General features: G+C 36.6%; 1 pseudogene; it reads left to right on the forward strand.

Annotated features, from left to right (window-relative positions):
• Positions 1–404: 404 nt before the first annotated feature.
• On the forward strand, positions 405–15345 carry LOC113351545 (annotated as a pseudogene).
• Positions 15346–22738: the final 7393 nt, after the last annotated feature.

Consider the following 22738-nt stretch of genomic DNA (forward strand, 5'->3'; position numbering starts at 1 on the left):
CTTTTTTTTATTTGGTCATGATGGGAGAGAAAATGATATAACAGTGAAGTTAATTAACACCAACTTTTATATAGTCCCCCCCTGATTGTGGCGAAAATATTTTCATCTCATAAAACGAAAACAAGTTTCGTAAAGTATTATCCGATTAATTCGAATACAAATACTTATAATAATTTGAAGACATATACTTTTGAATACTCATTATATATTTACCATCCATCATGGGTTTTGCTGGTGGTAGCCAAAAACATATAGAATACGCAAATAAATCTCCAAAAAGTAAATTTTTCGGAATAAAATTATGGATTTTCTTTATCAAAATAAAATTAAATTAAGATTAATATAGTCACTACAAGGACTAATAATTTTGGCTAACATGCCGGGTGCACAGCCATTGATCTTTAATGTCCGACCGTAATCCAACTATAAGTGGAACAAATCTGAAGAATGCAGCAAATTCTCGTTCATCGGTATTTAACGATTGTCTTATACCATCTTAATAACGATATTTCATCATTTAGGGATCGATATAGATGAAATAAATTATGACTGAATTATATGTTTCTTTTTAAGAATATAAAGAAATCATTATCGTTATTTTTCTTTGAAAAGATAGAATCCACTCTTTCTATATGATGAATGGTTTCATGTAAAGGAAAATGGAAACCAGTGGTTTCTTTTAGATAAAACCATACATATTTGATCGTAAAAAAATTGTTTGAAACGATCAATCTTCCAGAATAGGGAAAAGTCAACCTATTATTGGAAAAAATTTAGAAAATTTACCAATCTATATGTTCTCTCATCTTATAAAAATGATGGAGAAAAACCAATACCGATTGGCCTATACGCCACACTAAAATTGAATCGGAAAAAAGGAAAAAAAATGTCGCATTAGTCATCGCATATGGAAAATCCACTCTTTGGCTGACAAATGGTTTCTTGTAAAAAAAAAAATAGAAACCATATGGAGTAAATCACATGATCCTTGTCTAACGGACAAAAATACCAAATTTAATTGGCCGTAGATTTTTCAACCATGCATGTGATTATATACCGTAAAGGTAATTAAATTGCGACAATACCAATTTCGATGACTATTTATTATTTTTTTCTATATAAAAATAATTAGAGAAAGATAATGCAACTTGCTTAGAAAAATCCGTCACCAAGGCTCCATATGGTCCGGTCTTAGGATTAAACGGCTCCATATGGTCCGGTCTTAGGATTAAACTAAAAGAGTTTAATTGCACCCAAGACACGAAAACATCCATAAAAAAAGAAGGCGTCGTTGGTCATAATTAATATAATCGTTAGATGGAAATAAAACAAAATAAATCAAGTAATTAATCAAACAGTGAAAGATGCAAAGATGGAACGAAGAAAGGAAACTCCATTGTATAACAGAGTCACGCTTTATATGTAGATGGTGCCTTGTACCCACATCAGTATTGATGTTAATCAAACATAAATTTCATATGGGTGTATGCAAAAGACTATAAGCAGATTGAAAACCAAACGGTGGATTAACACGTATAAAATAGATTTAAGAGCAAAGGTTAAGGTATATCTCTCCGTGATGTTCCTATGTGATGTGTTGCAGTTTCGAAGAAATCTTAACCCATTTGATCGATTTAGGTTGTATATTCTTGACTTAAAGAGTAGCTCGATATAACGTGTGATTGGCTAGTAGAGCGACGTGCATGATAACGTCTTGTAATATTGTTAGAGTATTGTTTGGTCGAACTCGCATGCGTTACTATCTCAAGCATGTTTGTCAATGTTAGTGATCAAAACTATAAGTCTTGATTTCTAGTCTATTATAGATAAGTTTCGGACTAGGATAGAAAATGTAGTTGAGTTCAAGGACTTCATGACGATTCATCATACAAGAAGAAGAACTACTCAAGGAACTGGTGGAACTTCTCGACAAAAAGGTATGTGAAGACTATCTATCACTCAAAAGTCTATCTACTCTATCTCTTACTCTTTGAGACAAGAAGTCGTATGCTATATGTATATAGACTTGGATTATACACATTTGGTATTTCGAGCCGAGTATACCTCGCCTATCTATATCTCGAAATATGTGTTGGTAAGCTTTTCGCTTCGATCAAGTTTATCTTTACCTAGTGACGAAAGTCATGATATGTTTCAATCATCTTGAAAATTTCTTTGACGAGAAATGGTGTAACAACTATATAACTTCCTCTAAGAATGTTTCAATGATTGAAATGAGAGTTTAGAAACATTGTTGTGGAAACACATTTATGTATAAGTCCTATTCCTTGAACCAAAGTTTGCGAACTTTATTGATCATGAGAAACCGGAAGTATGGCAAGTGCCAAGTCCGTGAACTCAGTCCGCGAACTGCCGGAGTTCTCAAATCCGAGAATTTCTTCTGGAGTTGACAAACTACTTGCGTGAGCCAAGTTCGCGAACCCAGTCCGCGAACCGGTGATCGGTGCCTAATAATACATTTTCTGATCACTTTGTTATATTTTATCACACCTCAAGTGCTTTAATCTCCTATTTTAAGTCAAATTGTGCATTTTGAAGCTCCGAGCATTAATAATCTTATTTCTTGTAAATATTGATGATTTCAGTTTGGTTGTATTTGCAGGAGAGTAAAGATAGTGGGGTTGACAGAGCTATTAGGGGAAGTAGAAATATTACATCAAATGGTGGAATGGTGGATGAGAAGCGGTAAGAAAATCAGGTGTTGGGTATATGATTAATGGGCCAAAGGACTAATCCATTTCTTTTCACGGTTTACAAGTCAAGCTTTCAATATCTCATATATTTAAGCTTGGTGTTAATGCATAACACACAAGTAAGCCCTTTAACAACTTTACCAGTTCACATTTCCAAGAGCAGAACCTAAGTTCATCTTCTTTGTTACTCCCTACCCGATAACAGTACCTCTCTTCTATCTACTGTGTCTACCAAGCCACCATCACCCCCGACCATTTTATCTTCCCTGTTTCACACTCAACACAGCCTAGCCTATGTATCTTCTTTCCTCCGTCTGTATTTTGTTTGGCTATTCTCCTTGAGCTACAACTAGGTTTTCTGACAAGAGAGAGAGGTCTGAAAGATACAATTCAATTCTGAAAACGTGAAGAGGTGAATTTAATTTCTCATCCATCGATCAATAACAACACATAACTGATGGCAGTGGTTGTCTCACTCTCTCTCAACTGTTCACAACCTCTTTTCTCATATCTCACCCATTCACACCCTACCCTACTACGAACTGAAGAGGTCGGATAATTGGTTTTCAAGAATGATGGAATTGACAACTGAATGTCTTAATTACCAGTTCCTTGCTACAGCGACAACATACCATTTGTGAAGACAATAGGGTGGCGGTGCAGTGGTGAGTAGTCATATCAAATCCTTAATTTATGTTCTTGTAATTGTTGACTGTGGGGATTGATTGATGATTGAGGAGAACTTTTACATAAATAGAGAAGGGAGTTGTAGATGGAAGATTAAGCCCGGAGTAGCCGGTGCAACATGCAGTAGTAGTTTAGGTTTTAATTTCAGTTTTTATATTATGTTCTAAAAATATCTGTTAGGGCAGAGATGAAACCCCTTCTTAATTAGAATTTTTTTTGGTTTGATTTTATTTGTTCTTCATGGAATTATATTGATAAACATGTCTTAATCTCTAAATTACAATAGATTACTCTCACCTTGTATGTGATGCATCCTTGGTAGTTAGGTTAATTCTCTATTGGATGTTCAAGCCTATATAAATAGATTTAGTTCAAATCTGTGATTATCTATGCCCTAAAAAGATAGGTGATGCTAGGGATTGGGATATTAGCTAAGATTAAGTCATACATATTTGGGAGTGATTTATCACAACTTCAAGGGTGCTTGAGGCTACAACATCTATAGTTCCTTGATAAAAGAGAGAACAAGTTTTCAAATCAGGAATTTCTATGCATTTAGGTGGTGGATTCAAAGCCTTAGTTCATCATTATTTTGCCTTTTAATATTGTTGTTTTACTATAATCATCAATTTCTAGTCGTATCGACAAACCCCGATTGATCTAAATTAGTAGAAGTAGAACTTAGAAGTTTAGCTCACCATTCCGACTCCCCGTAGGATCGACCCATATTTGCCATTGTCTGCGTTATAGACGTCGTGCGCTTGCGGTTTATAATCGTAGGTTTCTAAGCCTACCAACCGGCGAAGCTTTCATCCCGAGAATTTCTGCTGGAGTTTGCAAACTCTGTCCGGTTGCTTAAGTCCGCGAACCTAGTCTACGAACTTGAGAAGGTTATATATCTGAAGATGATTTCTGAACTTAAACTTATAAAGACTAAGGAATGCAGTTTGCAAACCGTGGCTATAAAGTTCATGAACCGATTCAAGTGAATCAAATTATCTTTGCTTCAATTGTGTCTTGTGTAGTACATGAGATTTCCTTGCAATTGAACAACTCTCTAACTAGTTCATTTGAAGAAATTTGAACTGTTATGGTGAAGAAGAACATGGTTGATATGAAATGCTCATATGGCTAACCATTTGGTTAACTATTGTTGAACCAACAAGTACATACATTTGGGTACGGTTAACAAACCTAGAAGCGTGCATTGTCAAGTGTGTATAACAAGCTAAGTTTTCGATCTAACGGTTGAGAAATATTAGCTTGAATCTAAATCAGGTTTTCATCTAATGGTGAATATTGAATGCTTTGTTCCTAAGATAACATTGATTGCAAACCATGATTTAAAAGACTATATAAAGGAGACATCTAATATTGTGCAAAACTAATACCCACACCTTACGTGTGATACTAGGTTGCATACTAGAGTCGATTTTCCTTTAACCCTCTGGTTTTCTTTTCTCAAACCGGGTTAAACGACTTAAAGACTTCATTGGGATTGTGAAGCCAAACCGATACTACTTTTATCGTAGTTGTGTGATATGATCTTGCATCTTCTATCGTACGAGTATAATCAGATTGATTGGCTTGAGATTTGATATCTCCGATAGGCAAGATATAAAAAGTAATCACAAACACCTTCGTCTCATCGTTTGTGATTCCATAACATCTTGTTTCGCTACCATACGATTAAGATTGATGTGAGTTGACTGATTAATCTATGTTGTTCTTCGGGAATATAAGACCGGATTATCCATTGGTTCCTGTTCACCTTGATTATTATCAAAAGACAGAATAAAACCTTTAGGGTTTATCTGTGGGAGACAGATTGATCCTTTGATAGACTTGTCTGTGTGAGACAGATTTGTTTATTGTCAAAGCCTGCGATTTTGGATCGTAGCAACTCTTAGTTGTGGGTGAAATCAGCTAAGGGAATCAAGTGCGCAGTATCCTGCTGGGATTAGAGGCGTATGAGCATAACTGTACCTTGGATCAGTGAGAGATTGATTGAGGTTCAACTATAGTCCAGTCCGAAGTTAGTTTGGAGTAGGCTAGTGTCTGTAGCGGCTTAATACAGTGTGTGTTCAATCTGGACTAGGTCCCGGGATTTTTCTGCATTTGCCTGTTTCCTCGTTAACAAAATTTCTGGTGTCTGTGTTATTTCAATTTCTGTATTATATTGTTTTATCTTTATAATTTAAATAATACAGGTTGTGCGTTTAGATCACCAATAAGAATAATCCAACCTTTGGTTGTTTGATTATAATTGATTGATTCTTGGATGTTGGTCTTTGGTACCATCCAAGTTATTTCCTTGTGTTTGATTAAAGACTCGCTGATTTCTATTAGCTAGAGTAAATCAAAACAAGAAAGAGATATTAACTCCTCGATATACTTTAATCTTAATTGAGTCTAACTATCTAGTTGATTCTCTATTAAAGTATATTGGAGTTAGTCCATACATATTGCTAAACAAAATATTGGGTGGTTTTATTAGACTCACGCTTTTTCAATTGGTATCAGAGCAAGCAAACACGTTCAAGACCTTACAAGTCTGTGTTTGTAGCGATATGACTCTATGGACAAGATACTATCTCTGATAAACGCGTCGCCTGAAATAAAAGTCCTATCTCGTCAAATTATATTAAAGAAAAAGTTTCTTCAATCTCGAATATAGACGAACCTTGTGTTCTAACGAGACAGACTAACATCGACATGTGTGATCCCGATTACCCTTCAAAAAAGAGCTTCTCTGGAAATGAACGGGATTCAGCTGAAGAGAGTGAATTGATTCTAAATCTTGTTAGAATTCAAGATGATAGATTTAATCGGTTGAAGCACCATGTCAATACTCTTCTTGGTGTAGTAAGTGATTGCAAATCCAAAAGTAATGCTGAAGATCAGACTTCGTGCACGACTCTTAAGGCTAGCCTCAAAAAGGATGCCCTGGAAATTGAACATCTCTTGAGTAAGCTCTCTATTCAAGGATTCCCAAAGCAATCCAATATGCCAAGTACTTCTGACACAACTAAAGATGGGTCATGCTCAGAAGTAAAAACGGAAGCTCCTTCTAGTAAAACGGATGTGCCTGAAGTCATCATCATTCAAGGATGTTGCACAACAAATGGAGGGAAGAAATCTTCTAACAATGATATTATGAATTTACTATCTAATCATTCTGATGATTAGAAAATATTTCTTGTCTGTAAGACAAAGAGTTCTGTTAAACGAAAAGGAACCTCTAGGTTGAAGAAAAACTCTATGTTTCAACTTCAACACACCTTAGATTTAATTCTTAAAGGTGTAACTGACATTCGCATGACTAAACCAATTGGTTTCCGTACCTACCCTATGTATGTTACCAGGAAAGTCAATTCAGTGAGTTCCTCAAACACTCAAAAACAAAACAGACGTCTTAATAAACATCGTCTAAAGCAAGATCGTGTTATGGTATCTGGAAATAACGCCGCCCCTGATGAGAAAGGAAGTTCAGAAGGAAGAAGAACAACTGATGAAATGAGAGATAATCTAAAAGAGATAATTAAAGGGTATAAAGAATTCGTCAACAGGTTGTCTTCCTCCTCAAACCAAAATTCTTCGGGTAAGAACTCAAACAATGTCTCACATTTTGATGACAGTAAGTTTTATGATAATTTCTCACACAAAAAGGGATCCCTCTCTAGATTCAGGAGGAAAAAGAGACTTAACCATAAACACAAATCTCTTGATGAGATCGTGGCTCATACTTGTGCTAATTAATCACAAGGTTTGAAGAGCTTACTCATAAAAACCCTGTTGAGTAAGAAGTGTTAATAATCAGGTATACTTTTGGCATCTGTATCTGTTGAGTTGAGCTATCTTCTTATCGCCTATAGCTAAACTATTTGCTGTGCTTAAGCTATTGTTGTGTCTAAATTTGTTTCTTTATTTTAGGAAGTTCTCGGTTGAGTCTTGTGTCTTGCTTCATCCATGATCAAAATTTCTTTCCTGAGTTATGGATTTTATTTTCGAATCTTTTACTGCAAAAGTTTCTTTTGGGCTTTATATTGGGGGTCCTGTTGTACTTGAACGGATATCTGTGTTCTGAAACGAGTCAACTTTTTAAGAAAACCCTAGAATTCCTTCCCTAAGAAATCTTTTAAGTACCCAACCTATTGAGTTGCAAAAATCACGTACGCATACTCTAGGTTACTTTCTGGGTTGTCAAGAATATCTTCTTCTTCATCTTGCTATGGTGGTTTTGTAAGAGGATTCCTTGACAATGGTTGTGTTGTCGAGTCCAAGAAGAAAAGAACTCTTGTAGATGAAGATCATTCTAGTGCTTCATGTTACTTTGTCTATGTTCATGAGGATGCTGAAAAGGATGATATGATCTCTGCTGAAGTTGTTCATAACTTTCATAAGTACTTTGGGGAAGCAAAACAAGAGATCGTTGTTACTCTGAAAAATCTTGATGCATTGAAAACTGAGTTGGAAAAGGTTACTGCTAACCTTGGTCTCATAAAGTCTTACACCAACGATCTTCGCAAAGAGAATCACCTCTCTGATGCTGCAATGAATGTTGTTGTTCACAAGCTCAAACACCCGTTGTCTCATGAGGACTCTGAATCGTTCATATGATCTTAGTTCGTGTTCAGAATAGCAATGGAGTCTGTTTTCTTTTAGCTTGTGTTATTTTTTGCCTAGTATGTCTTCTTTTTGGCTTAGTTGGAAGAATAACTAGTGCTTGAATAGCAATGATTGTGACTACACATAGCTATTATTTTTTCATCTTCTTGTTCTTTTTAGGTTTTGGGTTTAAATTCTAAAAATATTTGGAGGATGATGGTTTGCAGTATTTAATATTTTTTATTTTTTATATTGCAACGTGTTATGGGATATTGGTGTTTACGTCCGTGAACTATGTTGTCCCATGTTTTGTCAAAAGTAAAGTCGTTCATGATCGGTATTCGCCTATTGATTAAAGGATGAATAGACTTTTGACAAATACAAAAGTTAAGCCTATATTTTCAAACTCTTGATGGAAGATAGGTTAAAATCTTTTGTTTTCAAGGATTATGTCCATTAATGTCGTCATGAAAATTGTGATTGAAGATAGAATGAATCCTTGTGTATTCCACAGTAATGATCTTTATTGATCCATATTTTATGTATTACTGTGAGGCTCCGTAATGTGTCTTATGTTGAGCACGATGGAACGAAGATTTGATTATTTTATGATTAGCTTTGTTGGTTGTTCCGTGAGATATGTTATGTCGAGCATATTGAACTAAATTAATCATCTTGTGTGATTATTTAGTTTTTGTTCTGTAAGTCTTCTTATGTAGATCAAAACAATTGACAATTAAATTGATTACTTTTGTGATTAGTTTGGTTGTGTATTCCAATTAGATTAATTATGGGTTCTCTTGTAATTAATCTAGTTGAGTATTTTCGTGTCTCCGTAAGTTTACTTATGTTGAGCACAATCAATTAAATTGATCGCCTCTTGTGTTTAATTTGATTGCGTATCCCAATTAAATTAATCATGTGTTTTCTTGTGATTGATTTGATTGAGTGTTTTGGATATAGAAAATCATTCTCATGGTTTTTGGTGTCCAATAAAATCCTTATTTTCTTTAGAAATTAAGGTCGCTCTTGTTGTTCTTTCGGGAATGACATCAAATGGGGGAGATTTCTTTTGAACTTGTGCTTAATGGTCATATCTTGAGGGGAGTGCGGCTGTGGAATATTAGAGGGGTTATCTTGTATCTTTAAACTCCTTGATGAATGCATTTAGCTTCGGCTTTATGATTGTATCTAGATTAATTGGTATGTATTTTTCTTTCTTGTGTCATGAAATGTCTCTTTCGGAAATTTCATTATGATCCCGTTCTTGTACCTTTGCCAATTTTATTGATAAAAAGGAGGAGAATTAATATGTAGCTCATACTACAATTACATATGGTTTTTGGATCATTATGTAAGAGGGAGTGGTTTCCATGAGAGATGGAGTATTGACTAAGGGGGAGTGATACATATCACCATAGTATTATTGTTGAAGTTGTGATACAATTGAACTTTGACGCTATGTAATAATACTATGACACTGTATAACAATGATCGAGACCGATGCTTTCTCATTGTTATAGCTACGGATCTTCAACAACGGTGATGCTAAACTTACAACCTTTGGGATCATTGGAGTACTTTAAAGTGACGAAGATTTCGAGGAATGTTGAAGATTAGACATGTGGAATAGGAGCTACTTAAGTTTCTTTTTTTTTTTTTTTATTCCATATGTATTGGTAGTTTTGTCACTAAAATTGACAAAAAAGGGGATTGTTAGAGCATTTCTCGGTCGAACTCGCATGCGTTGCTATCTCAAGCATGTTTGTCAATGTTAGTGATCAAAACTATAAGTCTTGATTTCTAGTCTATTATAGCTAAGTCTCGGACTTGGATAGAAAGTTTAGTTGAGCTCAAGGACTTCATGGCGATTCATCATACAAGAAAAATAACTACTCAAGGAACCGGTGGAACTTCTCGACAAAAAGGTATGTGAAGACTTGAACATATCTATCACTCTAAAGTCTATCTACTCTATCTCATACTCTTTGAGACAAGAAGTCGTATGCTATATATATATATATATATATACTTGGATTATACACATTTGGTATTTCGAGCCGAGTATACCTCTCCTATCTGTATCTCGAAATAAGTGTTGGTAAGCTTTTCGCTTCGATCAAGTTTATCTTTACCTAGTGACGAAAGTCATGATATGTTTCAATCATCTTGAAAATTGCTTTGACGATAAATGGTGTAACAACTACATAACGTCCTCTAAGAATGTTTCGATGATTGAAATGGGAGTTTATATTACATAACCAATGGTGGACATAAATATTGTTGTGGAAACACATTTATGTATAAGTCCTATTTCTTGAACCAAAGTTTGAGAACTTTGTTGATCAAGAGAAACCGGAAGTATGGAAAGTGCCAAGTCCGTGAACTCAGTCTGCGAACTGCCGAAGTTCTCAAACCCGAGAATTTCTGATGGAGTTGACAAAATACTTGCGTGAGCCAAGTTCGCGAACCCAATCCGCGAACCGGCGAAGTTCTCATCGCGAGAATTTCTACTGGAGTTTGCAAAATCCATCCGGTTACTTAAGTCCGCGAACCTAGTCTGCGAATTTGGGAAGGTTATATATCTGAAGATGATTTCTGAACTTAAACTTATAAAGACTAAGGAATGCAGTTTGCAAATCGTGGTTATAAAGTTCATGAACCGATTCAAGTGAATCAAATCATCTTTGCTTCAATTGTGTCTTGTGTAGTACATGGGATTTCCTTGCAATTAAACAACTCTCTAACTAGTTCATTTGAAGTCATTTGAACTGGTTATGGTGAAGAAGAACATGGTTGATATGAAATGCTCATATGGCTAACCATTTGGTTAACTATTGTTGAACCAACAAGTGCATACGTTTGGGAACGGTTAACAAACTTAGAAGCGTGTATTGTCAAGTGTGTATAACAAGCTAAGTTTTCGATCTAACGATTGAGAAATATTATCTTGAATCTAAATCAGGTTTTCATCTAACGGTGAATATTGAATGCTTTGTTACTAAGCTAACATTGATTGCAAACCCTGATTTGAATGACTATATAAAGGAGACATCTAGTATTGTGCAAAAATAATCCCCACACCTTACGTGTGATACTAGTTTGCATACTAGAGTCGATTCTCCTTTAACCCTCTGGTTTTCTTTTCTCAAACCGAATTAAACGACTTAAAGACGTCAGTGGGATTGTGAAGCCAGACCGATACTACTTTTATCGTAGTTGTGTGATCTTATCTTGCATCTTCTATCGTACGAGTACAATCAGATTGATTGGCTTGAGATTTGATATCTCCGATAGGAAAGATATAAAAAGTAATCACAAACACCTTCGTCTCATCGTTTGTGATTCCACAACATCTTTTTTCGCTACCATACGATTAAGATTGTTGTAAGGTGATTGATTAATCTAGGTTGTTCTTCGGGAATATAAGACCGGATTATCAATTGGTTCTTGTTCACCTTGATTATTATCAAAAGACGGAATAAAACCTTTATGGTTTATCTGTGGGAGACAGATTGATCCTTTGATAGACTTTTCTGTGTGAGACAGATTTGTTTATTGTTAAAGCCTGCGATTTTGGATGGTAGCAACTCTTAGTTGTGGGTGAGATCAGCTAAGGGAACCAAGTGCGCAATATCCTGTTGGGATCAGAGGCGTAGGAGCATAACTGTACCTTGGATCAGTGGGAGATTGATTGGGGTTCAACTATAGTCCAGTCTGAAGTTAGTTTGGAGTATGCTAGTGTCTGTAGCGGCTTAATACAGTGTGTGTTCAATCTGGACTAGGTCCCGGGGTTTTTCTCCACTTGCGGTTTCCTCATTAACAAAATTTCTGGTGTCTGTGTTATTTCAATTTCCGCATTATATTTTTTTATCTTTATAATTGAAATAATACAGGTTGAGCGTTTAGATCATTAATAAGAATAATCCAACCTTTTGTTGTTTGATTATTATTGATTGATCCTTGGATATTGGTCTTTGGTATCATCCAAGTTATTTCCTTGTGTTTGATTAAAGACTCGCTGATTTATATTAGGTAGAGTAAATTAAAACAAGATAGAGATATTAACTCCTCGATATACTTTAATCTAGATTGAGTCTGACTGTCTAGTTGATTCTCTATTAAAGTATATTAGAGTTAGTCCATTCAGATTGCTAAACGAAATAATAATACTTATTGATCATTGGTAACTTGAGAGTGCATTGTGTTCCATATTCATGTTTCTCATGTGTACACATACAGCTTGGTTGATGCTTTCAGCCACAGCCTTGTGTGCCTTGTGTTATATTATGATTCAATTTTCCGTTTTAGTAAGGATTGATGTAAACACCTCATTTGTATTTATTGTGCTATGCGTTGCTGCATATTTTATATCTAGCTTCAGAAATTTACGTGCTACTGCTCAGTTGTTTCTTGAAATGCTAACTCAATAGGGATTCTGTCTACTAGGATGGCGCATTACTACCTGCTGAACTTGATGATCTTTTTTCAACTGCACCAGAAAGGTGGTATTTTTTAAAACTAGCTGTTTTTTTAATTATTATACTGCATCGTTATGATTACACGATAATAGTTAAATTTCTTAAAAAAGTTTTGTACCCGCACATTTGCACATGAACAAGCAAACAGAACAAATTAATTTGAAATATATTTTATTGACTACACTTCTGAGATTATTCTTATTGTGGTCCAGTCTCATATGAAACTGAATTCTTGTTATATTCGGGATTACAGTCCATGGAGTGAAGCTCCATATGAGGAATCTGCTGAGAAGACTGCATTAGGAGGGTTATCCTTTGATGGATTCTTGGCACAGGTGTGTGCGTTCACTACTTTTGCTTTGTTTGCTTTCTCAAAGACATAAAAGATTTTCATTTGCTGGAGTGTATTCTTTTATTCCTTCTAAGTTTTCCCAGTTTGCTCTCCCTGCTGTGTGTTTGTTTGGAATTTCACCTCCTTCTAAGTTTTCCCAGTGTGCTCTCGCTGCTGTGTGTTCGTTTGGAATTTCACTTCCTTAAATGCAATATATGTGATGCAGTGGGCCCTTATGACATTGTTAGATCCGGTCAAGAGTGTAGCCAATTTGATTTACATCGGATACCAAGGAGGCACTGCCTCTGTCCTGCGTATAACCAGACGAAGAAGGTTAGACCGCAAGAAGCAACAATCAGATAGAAATGTTTTCCAGTGCTTCGTCTTTGGACCTAAAGGTGCTGGGAAGTCATCATTGTTGAACTCTTTTGTTGGAAGGTATGGTACTTGTTGAAGTTATTGATGAACTAAACTTACAGAGCGATATGTTAAACGTCGTAGAATCATACTGATGCATGTTCCTTATGTTCTTTTTATTAAAAAGATTATGATTTGTGCTGTTTTTTTTTCTGAGGCTTATTCTCCAACCACTACATAATGCTTTGCTACGAACACTGTTAATCATCTTGGGGTGAGCCCTCCAACTTTCTCTTTCTCTCTCTTTTCTTCTTGTACACCAAATTCATGCCTATCAAAATATGAGTTGAAGCTGTATACATCTTAATGTAAAAAATTAGTTTTTAGTTTGCACATTATATCTTGTGCTTTCCGACTGAGTCATTCTTCCAAAAAATTTGGTGGATATCATTTCTGTCTTCTGGGTGTTTGACAAAGAAGACCTATATTGACCTCTTTAGAGGAAGGTATATATAATTGCCAAATCTGGAGACCTGAACCTATGAATGTGCTATATCTGAAACTGAAGTGATGTCTCATGCACTTGAAAATACCCTTCCTAAAGAGTTGTTATCTGAAAACCACTTCATTTGTATACAATGGAAACCTTTGATAGGATTTCTTAATGCTATCTTCACATTTGTTTCTTTCATTGCTAGCTGTGGATTTTCCTTCATTTTTCTTTTCCAAGAAAATTTTGGCGATTCAATTTTTAGTCTGAAGTTATCATCTGATTTTGTTTTCAAAGGGAAACAAGAAGACCCTAATATTACGAGAAATACCGGAAGACGGTGTCAGGCGTTTGTTATCCAGCAAAAAGTCCTTGGCAGACTTTGATGTAGCAATTTTTGTCCATGACAGGTATCGACTTGTAACTGGTTTAGGATCTGAGAGTGTGTATAGAGTATGCATTACAATGGAAACAAACTTTTTATCCTTTTATTAATCGCAATTGATAACTGTAAAACTTCTGCCCGCAGTTCTGATGAGAAGTCATGGAAAAGAGCAACAGAATTGTTGGTGGATGTTGCTACTCATGGTGAAGACACCGGTTTTGAGGTGCCTTGCCTCATCATTGCCGCTAAAGATGATCTTGATCCTTTTCCACTGTCCATACAAAAATCAACCAGGGTGCAATATCTTTCTCTCTCTCTCTCTTGCTCTCTTTAAACTTTGTTTTCTTCATTGAAGTATGCTAATTACGTCTGCTGCACTTTTATGACTCTTGTAGGTCAGTCAGGATATGGGAATAGAGGCACCTATACCTGTTAGTATGCAGTTAGGAGATCTAAGTAATGTTTTTCGTAGGATTATCAGTGCTGCGGAGCACCCCCATCTGAGCATACCTGAAACTGAAGCTCGTCGAAATCGAAAAAAGCAGTACCGCCAGTTTGTTAACCGCTCCCTAATGTTTGTTTCAGGTGGGTCTCTCAAGCATTTTATTTTATTTGAGCTTCTTGAGTTATTTTCTTCATAATAATAGCAATATAACAAAAATACATACCAACAGGAAAGGAAATATTGATATTGAAGGGGGAAAATAGAAAAACAAAAACATAGACAAAGCTTAGACTGTTAATAATTTATTACCTCCCTTCCAAAATAAATAGGCTGGTTTCATGTGTAAATTTACACATGCAATCGACCTTTTTTTTTTTTTGAAACGGAGGTAGTAGTAATTTACCGCTATGCACGCGTTGATTACCTCGACTTCCATGTGTGTTAAGATTGGTGCTGGCTGAACCAGTCTTTTGGCTATCTATGGTGAAAACTACACTTTGAATTGTATCAACTTTGCTGTCTAACAATGTTGCTAACCTCAATCTTTCACCCCAACAAAATATAGTTGGGGCAGCTGTTGCTATTGCAGGACTGGCAGCTTGTCGCGTGTATGCAGCAAGAAAGAACACATGGGGTTAAGGGGTAATCTCCACGTGGTGGTTGGTTCCATCTACCTAGGGCTTCATTCAGTATCTGGATCGTCACTTCTAGTCTTCTACTACCTCACTTACCTCTCTTTGTATATATCTATCTATCTCTATCTCTCTGTCTATCTCGATGTTCTTTGAAAATGAAGTTGTGTATATAGTGTTGCAATTTGCAGCGCAAAACCATTTGACGCCACGGAGTTGATTCAATATCACCGTGAGACTAAGCCTAACAAAGCAATCATCTTAATATGATGAATATGAACCATTGCTAATTTTATATTGAAAATTCCCTTAGAAATCCTCTTTCGCTTTAAACATGAATTTCGCAAACTTGCATTTCTATTTTTTAAGTATGGGCTATGGGTAGTGTCCCATCGATGGAAATCAAAGTGAAGATCAAGTGCATTTTTTTTTGAAGATAAATAGATTGATAGAGAGGAAAACTAATCGGTTGATTCAATCTCGTCTGTAACAAATCCAAGATGAATGGTTCTTCTGATGATTGGATTCCTGAGATTAGTTCCTTCTGAAAAGTTTACAGTCGAGTTACTAAGATTACATAATTCATAAGCTTTTCTGCTGTATCAAAAGCCATTGAAGGAATTAAAAACAGGGTCTATCCAAGAATTTGGTCTATTGTTCTTCCTCCCTTTCTTTGCTAAAAGATCAACTACTATGTTGGCTTTTCTGTCGACGAAATCGAAACCTAAAAAGTGTGTTAAGTTTGCTGTTGTTTTTTGACCTTCGATATTGCCAGACTTTGCCATCGGATTGTTGATTTTTTTTCCTTGTAAGCGCCTAATGATTGATTGGTTATTTCCTTCAATGACCAGATTTTGTATGTTATTTGTGATGGCCAATTGTGTATCTTGGATTTGATGATAACTTCCTTAGTGATTTCTATTCACCAAGTTTCTTATTATATAAAACAATAGTATCCCTTTTGGGAATACAAAAGTTATGGCGGAGATAATCTCCTCATTACAATAATTATGACAGGAAATATTCTCCTTAATAAAAATAAGTAAAGCAGTATAATATATTCTCTAATACACCCCCTTAGTCTGAGCGGGAGAGGAGCAAACGCTAAGACTAGAACGAAAACGAACAAATAGCTGTCGTGGAAGGCCCTTGGTGAAGATGTCAGCATACTGGTTTTCATACGGGACGTGCAAGACATGAATATCACCAATATGAACGCGTTCACGAACAAAGTGTACGTCAATCTCCACATGTTTAGTGCGCTGATATTGAACAGGATCTCCAGACATATATATCGCACTTACATTATCACAATACACGATAGTAGCACGTCGTAAAGGTAGATGGAGCTCTAGAAGAAGGTTGTGAATCCATGTTGTTTCAGCAACAACGTTTGCTACCCCTCGGTATTCTGCTTCAGCACTGGATCGAGAAATTGTTGCTTGACGTTTTGATGACCAGGAGATGAGGTTGTCTCCAAGAAATACACAAAATCCAGAAGTTGAACGACGTGAATCAGGACAACCCTCCCAATCAGCATCAGAGTATGCTGTTAAGCCAGAGATAGCGGAGACCTAGAGAAATAATCCGTGATCAATTGTGTCATGAAGATAGCGAATAATCCTCTTAAGGGCCTGCATGTGAGGCTATCGAGGATCATGCATGAATAAACATACCTGCTGGACTGCATAGGATATATCTGGCCGTGTGAAAGTGAGGTACTGCAAAGCACCGGCTAGGATTCTATACAAATTGGGGTCCGTGAGAGCAAGGCCAGAGGTAGCACTGATCTTGGCATCGGTGTCGACTGGAGTAGCCACTGGATTGCATTTTTTGTCATGGACGCACGTGCAATGATGTCCTGAGCATATAACGACTAAGACAAAAATAGCCTTGAGGATGAACGAGTAACAGTAATACCCAAAAAATGATGCGACATACGTAATCAGGGTGATCAGGATCAACAAACCCCGGAGGCTGATGCATATATACTGTCCCGGTCAAGTCACCATGAAGAACGCATTCTTGACATCTAGATGATGTATGGGCCAAGAACGCGAAGTAGCAATAGTAAGAACGGTACGAATAGTAGCTGGTTTGACAACCGGACTAAACGTTTCAAAACAGTCAACCCCAACCTGCTGAGATTTACCATTAGCAACTAGACGAGCCTTGTATCGCTGCAAAGAGCCACATGGAACGAATAACATGAGCGTCACGTGGTCGTGGTACCAGTTCCCAAGTATTAGTTTTCAACATAGCATTGTACTCATCTTTCATGGCAGCATTCAAGTTTATGTCTCTAAGAGCATACAAGTGAGAACAAGGGAGAGGAGAGATATGACGAAGGGTTTGGACATGAAGATTAAGGCGATGGACAGGGCGGAAGATGCCACGGGAGGCGCGAGTGGTGGGGCGATAAGGAGCTGGAGGAACATCAGTGATTGGAGGTATGCAAGAAGGTGTAGGGACAGTGGTTGTTGTAGGGGAAGAAGTGGTTGGTGGGGATGAGGGGTTAACGTCAGTATGCTGTACGCAATGATTGGATGGTGCAGAAATGGTTGGAGTGGGATCTGACGCAACGGGAAAAGAAGAAGAAAAAGAGGTGAGGGGAGCTGCTGACTCAGTCGGGTATGGAGGTGGGAGTGGAAACTGACATTGGGGAGTGGGAGTGGGAACTGACGTATTGGGGGAAGAATAAATGGTGATGGGGCCTGCTGACTTAGTGGGGACGGAAGTGGCAGGAGGGAAGAAAGACGTTTGGATGGGAGGAGTAGATAATGTGTTGCGACGATGAGGTGGGATGTAGATGTCAGGTGGAGTAGGCTGAATAGGAGATGATTGGTGTACATTAGGAGCAGTACTAGAGTATGGGTAAGAGAGGTGATTATTGTGGGAGGAGTTAAAAAAAGAAGGAGACACATCGTCGTCATCAGGGGTTTTTTTTTGAGGAGGGGTAGAAAATGGGAAAACACTCTCGTCAAATGTCACATGACGGGACAGGATTATTTTGTGTGTGGTGAGATCTAAGCAGCGGTATCCACAGTGGTTAGGAGGAAAACCAAGAAAAATACACCTAGTGGAACGAGGGGCGAGTTTGTGGGGAGTTGTGTAGGAGAGATTTGGATAGCAAAGGCAACCGAATGTACAAAGATGATCATACGTTGGTTGGCGTTGATAAAGAATAGACACAGGTGAGGTGATTGATTATGAAGGACTTTGGTGGGTAGAATATTATGGATATAGACAGCCATATGAAGAGAATAAACCCAATATTTAGGGGGAACGGAAGCGTGAGACATAAGAGTGCGAGTAATGTCGTTGACACGGCGAATCATGTGTTCAGCCTTGCCATTTTGGGAAGAAGTTTGGGGGCAAGAGAAACGAAAAACAAGACCATTGTTACGAGCAAAAGTATGGAAGGAAGAATTGTCAAATTCGCGGCCCATGTCGCATTGAAAACATTTAATTTGACGTTCAAATTGAGTTTGAACAAATGAACGAAATTCCAAGAACTTTTCATAAACTTGGGATTTAAACTTTAGTGGATAAACCCAAAGATAGTTGGTAAAATCATCCAGTAATATAAGATAATAACGAAAACCGGTCTCTATGTGTAAAGGAGAGGTCCATAAATCACTGTGAATGATATCAAATGGTCCAAAAGTAATGGAATTTGATTCATAAAATGGTAATCTAACATGTTTACTAACTTGACATGAATGACAAAGTTTAGAATGTTGATTCTTATTACAATGAATAAAATTATTTGTACGAAGAACATCTAAAACAGCCTTGCCGGGATGACCAAGGCGGCTATGCCAAATATCTGGCGAAAAGACAGCAAGAGAAATGGGGGAAGACTGGGATGATATTTGTGGTGGCACGACAGAGTTGGTGATCGGGTAGAGCTCCCCGGAACTATTACATCGAAGGATAATTTTCCTCGAACTCAGATCTTTCACAGAAAAACCAGAAGGATCAAACTCAACAGACACACGATTATCAGTGGTGAACTTACGAACGGAAACTAAGTTTTTGATAATATCGGGAACAACAAGGGTATTTTTGAGTTGAAGAGTACGAGAGGGAAGGGTTATGAACTTGGTACCACATGCAGTAACTAGAATACTATTTCCATTGCCAACTAAGATAGATCGTACATTGCTAGAATTGAAAACGTTGTGTAGATTACCTGGATCAGCAGTGAGGTGCGACGTAGCACCGGTATCCATGTAGAAAGCATCATCGGGTTGTTGTAGATGCATAGAACTATATGCCTCAGCAATGTCTGTGAGCTTCAGTTGTTCCCTCGCCATTGATTTTTAATGGTTTAGAGAAAATAGGATCGTAGGGGGGCTGATACCATCTTGGATTTGATGATAACTTCCTTAGTGATTTCTATTCACCAGGATTCTTATTATATAAAACAATAGTATCCCTTTTGGGAATACAAAAGTTATGGCGGAGATAATCTCCTCATTACAATAATTATGACAGGAGATATTCTCCTTAATAAAAATAAGTAAAGCAGTATAATATATTCTCTAATATATTCTCCTTAATAAAAATAAGTAAAGCAGTATAATATATTCTCTAATAGTGTAGTTTGCAGTAGAGTTAGAGCTTATGCTTCTTCAGCAGGGGAAGTTTTGACGCTGATATTTTTGAGTGCTTTTTTAGAGGCAGATGATACATTTGGTGCCGTTTACATGCTATTTTGTTCACACGCTAATGGTGTACGTGTAGGCTTCACTACCAAACATTGCTTTTATTGGAAGGAGAGGATGGAGGTATTTGGAGGTGGTGAGGGAGGATCAAATTGGTAGTGCACTTTCTTTCGAAGGGGAATACTCCTTGCACTTTCTAAGTTTATACCGTATATTAAAATTTTTGGACGGACCGCCTTTTCAAACTACCTCAAAACCATATAGACTCCCTGTTTTCCCCAAAAGGGATGGAACCCGCACATTTCATAATTCATATATGTCTGTACGGTTTCGGGCATGATTTATAAGGAATACCAGTTTTACTAAGTGCTGATACCGTTTCATATAGGATAAAAAAATCCTACCGATCCTGATCGTTGGATCAATGAAATGGTATCAGCACTTGTAGGATTGGTATCTCCTTTATAAATCGTGGCTTCGGGTGCCTAAAAACCACTTGTTTACAAGTAGGGTGTTCCTTTATATACCAGAAATACTAGTCATGCCCCTCTCTCAACTAATTTTCCTACCAACACATTTGTTTCGTTGTACCCCCGATATATCACCATCTTCTTAACTGCGCCCGCTAGGGTTCTTGGAGTATTTCCTCGAGATGAATCGTCGACCACACTAACTTCACTAAAACGCCATCCACATCCAAAACTCTGATTTGATCACAAAAACCCCTTGTATGTTTTCGTTGATCGATTAAAGCCCATATACATTACAACCCTGAATTTCAAATATACTTTTAATTCAAGTTGTACCTTTTCAAGCATAGTGAAGAACAATCTTAGTTACATCTATTATTCTTAGGTCCAACGTCAAAGAGTCTGTACAGTAATTCAAGTATAGACTTCAAAGTCTTCAATCAAGGATCTAGATACATGGAGCCAAGGTCAATTATTACAGAATGGATGTATTCTCCGTATGGTAACGAATTCACTTCAAGTTTGCGTTATAGGGAATTGATGGATAATGAGGATTGGGATATATAGTGTTCTCAAATGGGAGATTTTCTCTGCTTATTTTTGCAATAGAAAAGCTAAATTGGATCCTCCAATATGTGAACTAATGTTGATGCTTATCCCAAATAAAGGAGCTGCTGGTGTCATTTCGAAAGATGAAAATGGAAAATTCTTGGGGTGCCAAACTGCTACTTTTATTGGGAATCTCCTTTGTTAGCAGAAGCTAAGGCTTAATATGGGAATCATGCTTGGAGATCGTAATATATAATTGAGGTGATGTTAACGTTACCAATGCAATAATAGAGATGTAAGAGACATTCAAGATTAGCGGACTTTAGAGAAGCAAAAACTCAGTTTCTACTTTCTGGCACATGCTTTCCCCGAATTTGCTCGACAGAACAATGTAAATTTTCTGTCTCTTTGTATTTCAGACATCCTCAACCTGAAGGAGACTTAACTAATAAAAGTAATCTTTTTCATGTAACTATTTTCTTATTTTAGTAGTTCGACAGGTAATCACCTGAGGCATATATATACATATAGAGAGAGATTTCGGTTTTACAGAGGGGGTATGGGTATCAAAATTTTTAAATTTTTTCATGATTTTCATGTTAACTGAATTGTAACTAAAATAACTAACCCATGGGGGCACTGTTAGTGTTTCCTGGGGTATATAAAGGAACACCCTACATATATATATATATCTATATATATATATATATATAGCCCCGTGTTGTTGGCCTACATGTCAACATTAGATTTTTAATTATGAAAAATACTAGAACCCCCTATTATATGGGTTCAATATATAGAAGCCCCACTAAATGGATCGTAACTCCATACTTTCAGAAAATGATATTGCTAGGCCCAAAATATCAAATCTTCTTCAGATCTGGTCCATAATTAATTATTATGGTTTTTTATAATACCAAGATTACCCTTTAGTATTTATATGCAATGAAACTAACTAACTATTACATTTCATTTTCATTTTCTCTCTCTCTCGCGCGTTGCTACTATGAAGAATTTTAGGGTTTTCAAATCAAACAGAAGAAAACGATTACAGAGAGGTATGATTTTAGCTTTATATATCTATCTCTGCTAATGAGTACAAATCGATGAACAAATCATTCATTTTTACTTTTCAGATTGAATCTCAGATCAAAGTTATATATATTTTTCTAGGGTTTTCTTTCTTCTCAATCGATTTAACAACTCAATCATCCAATCGATTTGATTTGAGTCCTTTAATCTTGATTTTTCAGTTGATTCGAAGACATCTCATGTAATCGATTTGATTCAATTAGGTTTAACAACTGATCATCAATCTACGAATTCAAATCAATCAATTGATTCCAATTTGTTGTTTCGAAGCTACTTCAGGTAAGGTTTGATTCAATATTTTTTCTCATTGAGTAGTTATATTTTCTTATTAGTTTGATTAGGTTTTTTGATTTCTGTTTTGATGTTCAATTCAGATTGGAACATAACCATTTTTGATGAATCAACAAGTTTTGATTCTAGGTATATTTAGATTGTTGTTGTTTAAGTTGGATTTGTGATTTGTTTAGAAATCTCATAATTCCAATGGGTACAGTTATTGATTCGTTGGTGTTTTTATTTTGCTTGAGTCCTACACATGTTGAGTTTGATTAACGAATCTGTGGTGGTATTGGTGGTGGAGGCGTAGGTTCTGGAGGTGGATGAGGAGGTGGTTGTGGTAGAGGTGGTGGTATTGGAGAAGGTTTGGAGGAGGATTTTCACTAAGTTGTGGTGTTTTTCAAATTTGATAAATTGAAGAGATGGTGAGAAGAAAGAGGATGAACCGTTATAAGTTTCTGATGCTGGTGCTAATGGTGGTGGTGGTCGTCACAGGTTATTAGGTGATTCCAATTATTGATTTTGTTAACTTGTTTACATGATAGTGCGTT

Source organism: Papaver somniferum, chromosome 2 (genome assembly GCF_003573695.1).
Source record: "Papaver somniferum cultivar HN1 chromosome 2, ASM357369v1, whole genome shotgun sequence".
Lineage (NCBI taxonomy): Eukaryota > Viridiplantae > Streptophyta > Magnoliopsida > Ranunculales > Papaveraceae > Papaver > Papaver somniferum.